The 6972-nt window shown below is 37.8% G+C and overlaps 1 pseudogene; it reads right to left on the reverse strand.

The window, feature by feature from the left end:
- Positions 1 to 1877: 1877 nt before the first annotated feature.
- LOC140524170 (inhibitor of Bruton tyrosine kinase-like) lies at positions 1878 to 5269 on the reverse strand (annotated as a pseudogene).
- Between the last annotated feature and the right edge of the window lie 1703 nt (positions 5270 to 6972).

The raw sequence follows: 6972 nt of genomic DNA on the forward strand, positions 1-6972 counted from the left end.
TGAATGACCATTTATTCCCTTGAAGTATTATACTCAGTTTTGCTTGGTAAGTGATTTTTGGTTTTAATCCCAGTTCCTTTGACTTCTAGAATATAGTATTCCAAGCCTTTTGATCCCTTAATCTAGAAGCTGTCAGATCCTGTGTTATCCTGATCATATTTCTACAATACTTGAGTTGTTTCTTTCTAGCTGCTTGCAATATTTTCTTCCTCACCTGGGAACTCTGAAATTTGACCACAATATTCCTAGGTATTTCTCTTTTGGGGTCTCTTTCAAGAAGTGATTGGTGGATTCTTTCAATGTTTATTTTGCCCTCTGGTTCTAGAATATCAGGGCAGTTTTCCTTGATAATTTCATGAAAGATAATGTCTAGGCTCTTTTTTTGATCTTGGCTTTCAGTTAGTCCAATATTTTTAACTTGTCTCTCCTGGATCTATTTTCCAGGTCAGTTGTTTTTCCAATGAAATAGTTCACATTATCTTCTATTTTTTTCAATCTTTTGGTTTTGTTCTGTAACTTCTTGGTTTATCATTTGATCATTAGCTTGCCTGAACTCCAGTCCCATTTTTAAAGAACTATTTTGTTCAGTGAGTTTTTGAACCTTCTTTTCCATTTGGTTAATTCTGCTTTTTAAAGCCTTATCCTCCTCATTGGCTTTTTGGACCTCTTTTCCCAATTGAGTTATCCTATTTTTAAAGGTGTTATTTCCTTCAGCATTTTTTTGGAGTCTCCCTTAGCAAGCTGCTAACTCACTTTTCAAGTTCTTCTATGGCCTGGGTCCATTTTATATTCATTTTGGAGGTGCTGGAAGCAGAAGCCTTGACTTCCTCTGACAGCATGCAATGTTCTTCCTTGGAAGGAAATACCTGTTCACCAAGAAAGTAACTTTCTATGGTCTTTTTTTCCCCCTTTTTTGGGTATTTTCCCAATCAATTACTTGACTTCTGAATCCTTTGTCAAGAGGAGGGTCCTAGTGTTCCTCCTCCCCTCAGGACCCTGATCAGGGTGGAGATTCAAATCAGCTGCTCAATTCCCCCAGGCACTTTAGGCGGGGGTGGGGCTGCCACTCAGGGCTGATTGTTTGGAGAATGGACCCAGGCTGCTGCTGTGTGCACTGTCACAGGAGCTACCTGCTACCCACTGCTGCTGCTGCTGCCTCCACCTCTGCCACTGCCTGAGGCCAGTGCTGGGGGGACCTGACTCCCCTCTTACCCAACTAGGGAAGCCCTCTCACAATGACCTTTGAAACTTTCTTTGGTACTTGTGGGTTGAGGCATCTGGGACCCTCTCTGCTGGGGATTCTGCCCCAGAGGCCTATGCTGGTCCTGTTCCCCCCCCCATGCAGGGAGGACAGGGCTGGGCTCTGCTCAGAGTCCTGTGGGATAGACCTTTCTTGTTGACCTTCTAGGTTACCTTTGACTGGAAATCTCTTTCACTCTATCATTTTGTGTCTTCTGCTGCTCTAGAATTTGTTGAGAATCATTTTTTACAGGTATTTTGTGGGTTGTGGGGGAAGCACTAGAGCATATGCATCTTTCTACTCTGCCATCTTGGTTCCACCTCCAGCAAACTTTTTCATATGATTTCTTGGACTGTAATTTGTACTAGATTTTTTTCCCTTTCATTAGAGATCTCATAATGACTTGGCTGAAGTTGTATTGAGAGGTGTCCAGGCATTCCCTGGTTTTTTGGCTTTTATAGATATAAAAGGAGTGGTTATAGCTGTAGTTTTCATGCTTATCATTCCTGAGTTTTTCTCCTTGTCAGCCATAGTAATCATTTTTCTTTACTTTGAGAAAGCTTAATCCCATAAGAAGTGGTTTTTATTAAGTTTGTCTTTTATATAGTTCTATACTTTTGCATATTTTTTTTTCAATTTCCTTGATGTTATAACTCTAAGATGCATGGCAGCAGGGCTGACTGGGTTGAAAGAGCTGGCAATCCAATTAGAAAATATTGCATGATTGATACTGTGAATGGACTGTGGAACAGACATTTTAATGCTGGTGATTCTTCATATTGTTTTACATATTCATAAGAAAGTACAAGGTATGCATGACTAACATATGTCTTATTTTTCATCATTTCAACTTCTTCTGGATAAATTCTTGTTGTGAAATCAGAAGACTGCAAGTCTCTGGGACTTCCCCTTCCAGTACAGGTATCTTCAGAGTCTAATATCAGTAGTTCTGGAAGAGATTCTGCAGAGTTCATTTTATCCAACTTTATCAAGGACATGGCAACCTTGAAAGCATCCTGCTACACTTTGAACCATGTTGAAATATCTCTGCTTCTCTGGAAGGTGAGCTCTGAATAATATTTGCAATGTTATAACCCCTAGAACTATATGACTATTTTTGTGGTTTCCTTTTTATTTTTGTTTTGAATTTTTTCAAGAAAGCTTTTTGGTAATTGTGTTCCATATTAACTTCTCCTTTCAAAACAAATCAATGTCTTCTGCCCCCAGGTAACTGACATCTGGACCATCTTGATATACCATTATTACCCTTCTATTCATTGATGGCATCATTTTTCTATAGAACACAAAAAGATCCTTCCAAATAGCATCACTTAAAATATCCAGTGTCCTTGCTTCAAGCAAAGCTGACATATTTAGCCCCATAAACTGTAAACATGACAGTTTCACTTGTTGAGCATTATACATTACTGCAAACTCCAATGTCATAACAACATTCTTTAGAGCAAGTTCTTCTGTTATTGGTACTTCACAGATTTTTTTCAATCAAATTATTAGTAGTGGATCAACCACTACAAGAACATTACAAACAAATTCTGCATTTTGAGAGTCTTTTATTGGAAAGTCTTCATCACTCTAAAGGTAATCCTAGAAAACTTGTAGTACTTCAGAATGTATTGGCAGAACAACTGGAAGCCTTAATCCATGAAGTACTCAGCATGCATGAAAATATGCAAGCCTCTCATAAAGTACACATCTGTGATAGGGAAATTCTTTCCCATCCATTGATGTCATGGTGACATCACAAAGAAATTAACATTGTTTCCAAATTAGTATTGGTTTATTTCCAGCTTCTGCTATAATAACATTGATTTTTTTCATTTTCAAATTTTATTCCATTCAGTCTACAACTCAAATGACTGACATCAAATTTCTTTGCCACATTTTGCAGCATCTCTACAGGATTCACATTTTCACCCACACTTTTATTCTTTTTAGAAGGCTTCATTTTATTTTTTTTTTGTCTTTCATTGTTATTTGGGTTTCATTCCCTCAGTAAATTTCAGTGCCGATTTCTGATTGATATTTTCATGAAAACTCATTTTATCAGAATTGTAAATTAGAGTATCTTGATATTTCTCTGGTTTTATCTTATATGTCATTCTTGATTTATACACATGAGTTGAAAAAACACTAGTATCTGTAGTGGAAATAAATTGTAGAAGGTATTAAGCAAAGAAATGAGGGTGAACCTTCTCTATCACAAAGAGATCATCACATGTTACAGCATCTTCACCTTTGTGGTAAATATCTGGACAAGAATACCATGTGAAGTGAATAAGTTCTTGAAAAACTCTCATCACACAGTCAAAATATACTTGTGCACAGGTAAAGTTTTATTGTCAACTTGAAATGTCACATGATGGGTATTGTCCATCTTATCTGTTTCCTCCAAAAGTGTGCCAAAATCTTATGCAAAAGATGATGAGGACACAGTTGGAGGGTCTGATCACAAAACTGTAAAATTACTTCTGCTTGGATCCATGCTAATGCTGACAGCTCTATGGACAATACCGAGTTTTGTAAGCTCAATTCTCTCATAAACACTACTTGTGTCATAGACACAATATCTATCTGACAAGGAATTATGGAAATTTGATATAACTTCTTTCTTTTTAGCATTTTTTTTCCTTCTTCAAGCCATTTCAATGTAAATCTTTCACCATCTTGGGTAACAAATAGTATTTCATTTCTATTTAAAGCACTATCAGACACAAAGAACTGGTGACCATAAGCCCATCAACATTGTTTCATGGAGCTGCTAATTGATTTTCAGGAAAACACTCTCCCAACTTCATTCAGTGAAAGAATGCAAATTCTGGACCTCTATTATCTTTCAGATGCTGAGTATCACCTTTACATTCCATATATTCCCCAGACACAAGAACGTTTTTTAGGTTGAGTTGTTTTGAAGTTATCTTCTTGTACTAATAGTATGCAAATAAATAAATATCTCCTTTCTTTATAATACACATTGTGGCACCATCACTTGTAGCAACCAAGGATGCAGTGCCATTTTTATGATGCAGAGCTGAGACTTGCCTGGGAGCCATTATACACTTTTCTCCATTGGGACCTAGTTGTCTACTATTTAGTCCAATAGTGTAAACAGCTTCTTTAGTCAACAGCACTGTATAGAACCTGCCTGCAGCCACTCCAATAATTGTCCCTTTCAGATTTTTGCCTGAATCTGTCTTGGTATATTGTATCTAGCTGGTGATGGAATAATACCCAGTTTATGAAAATCATTTAGACTGAAAGGATAAATACCTCCTTCTTCAGTTAAAACAACAGTATGATTCTTAGAAGCTACCACTTAAGAATGGTTATGACCAATTAGCCTTTCTACCAGCCTATTTGTTCATCTCCATGGTCTAAGCATCTTCGTTGATTACGACCACAGGTGTAAACTTGCCCTTTCTGAGACAGAAAAACTGAATGAAATGTACAAAGTATCACCTGCTTGATATGCAAAGAGATCCATCAGCTCAGAATGATGCTTACTATTTTGGCTTCCATGACTCAGAGCAAAATTTATGTAATTTCCCCAAGTGTAGGCATCTATAAAATCATTCCTAAATACAAACACACTCTTAAATGCTACATGGGTTAGTCTGTCCTTCATAACAAGAGCTAAAGTTGATAAACCTTTTTTATCCTGGGTATATACAAACTAGCACCATGCTTCAAGAGTGATGAAACACAATCACTATGTCCATAAAAAATGCTTCTGTGCATAGCTGTCCACCCTGACTCCTTATCTCTCATCAACAGATCCACTCAATCCAATACTCCTTTCTTTCCACATGATGAAATGAGATAAAGAACATTCCTTCCAAAAGCATCCTTGGTTGTTGTTGCATTGTAACAGTAAGTAGAGATGAAGGTTTTAATCTGGGCTTTACTGCCCATTGTTACTGCAGGAAGGATATCCAAAGCATGGGATAGACACTTCAAAATACAGTCTGATATAGAAGAACTCATCCTATTCCTTTCCACACTGTTTATATTTTCTTCAGAAGATCAATTCATTAAAACTAGTCTTATTTATTTCTATTTAAATTAAAAAAGAGAGAGAGTCAAAGAACCAATATGCTTTTTAGTCTGAACTGTGCTGGAGATAGATAGTATTCCCAGATTTCAAATTCATTTTCCCAGCACAATAATACAAAACTATAAATCTTTGTGCAATTTATTTTGGCATTTTAAAAATTTATGTCAAATGCATATTATTCAAATAAAAAAAAAACTCTCTACTGTTCATAAATTATTCCAGGAATCAAGCAGCAAGAGGGAGTGAGGATGGGAAATCTACCTCCACACTGTCTAAAATCCTTTCAAATATCCATAATTTAAAGGGAGACCAGTCCCTAGATAAGACAGCACAGGCAGTCTTTTGGGGATCTACATTAGGCAGACTGAACATTCATCTTCAGTGACAACAGCAGGCAAACCTGAGGAGTGCCAGAAGATCTGATTCCCAGTGCCCTGCCTGGGAGCTCCAGCTATGACCAACTGCAGTGACCCTCTATCAGTAACAGGAGTCAATGAGGCTTATTCTGTCTTTTAAGGTATTGTTTTCTTTAGTATTGCGTGTGTGTGTGTGTGTGTGTGTTCTTTACTAGGTTGTTTACTCTTTTTTCACCATTTTCTTACATCAGTCTCATTTGTCTCCCAAAGTTTTCCTGTACCTCTTACTTGATTTTAAAAATGCTTTTTAAGCTTTTCCATAGCCTAGGGTCAATTCCTACTTTTCTTTGAGGCTTTGGAGGTAGGCGTTTTGACTTTGTCGTTTTCTTCTGGGCTTGTGTTTTGATCTTCCCTGACACCATACTAACTTTCTATACTTGGGATTGTTTTATGCTGCTTGCTCATTTTCCAGACTTTTTCTTGACTTTTGATTCTATGTTAAAGTGGGACTCTGCTCCTGGAGTGGAGGATGCACCATTCCAAGGTTTAGGTTTTTGGTACAGCTATTTTCAGAGGCAATTCTGGGGACCCATAAGTTTTCACTTCTTCCAAAGTGATATGAACTAGGGAAAGGTGTGTCACTATTCTCTTTTACTATGCCCTGGTCTGTGACCACTCTTCCATCCTGGAACTGTGACCTGCAGCCCCAAGCTCTGGTGTGCTTGTGCTCCTCCTTGCTTCTGAGATTGAGACCTTACACTGTGACTCTTATCCAAGTATGGGCAATGTAACAGTTTCCTGCTCCTACTGCCACCCTGTAATCTCCTTCTGACCAGTTGCTTGACTTCCTTACCATCTATGTGCTGAGAGATTTAGAAAACTCCATTGTCTCCACTGATTCAGGCACCTCCAAGGCCTGGTCCTGGTTTTCTGGGGCCTGGTGTGGTCTGGTTGGACTTGTGCTGGACTGCACACCATTCCCACTCTGGTGCAACAGACTTTTCATGCAGACCTTCTAAATTATCTTGTACTGGGAAATGCTTTCACTCTGTCATATTTTGGGTTCTACTACTATAGAATCTGTTTTGAATCATTACTCAAAGGTATGTCATGGGGCTTAGGGAAAGTTTAGGAGAATCCCTGCCTTTTCTCTGCCATCTTGGCTTAGCAACTTTGAAAAGTTAAGAATTTAGTTATACAAAATGTATAGGCAAGTTAACCAGATCAAACTGCCAGTGCTTCAAGGCATTCAAAATGCTTTTATATACTTTATCTCATATTCACCATATATAACAACTGTGTGA

The sequence above is a fragment of the Notamacropus eugenii genome, chromosome 2, assembly GCF_028372415.1.
Source record: "Notamacropus eugenii isolate mMacEug1 chromosome 2, mMacEug1.pri_v2, whole genome shotgun sequence".
NCBI classification, from domain to species: domain Eukaryota; kingdom Metazoa; phylum Chordata; class Mammalia; order Diprotodontia; family Macropodidae; genus Notamacropus; species Notamacropus eugenii.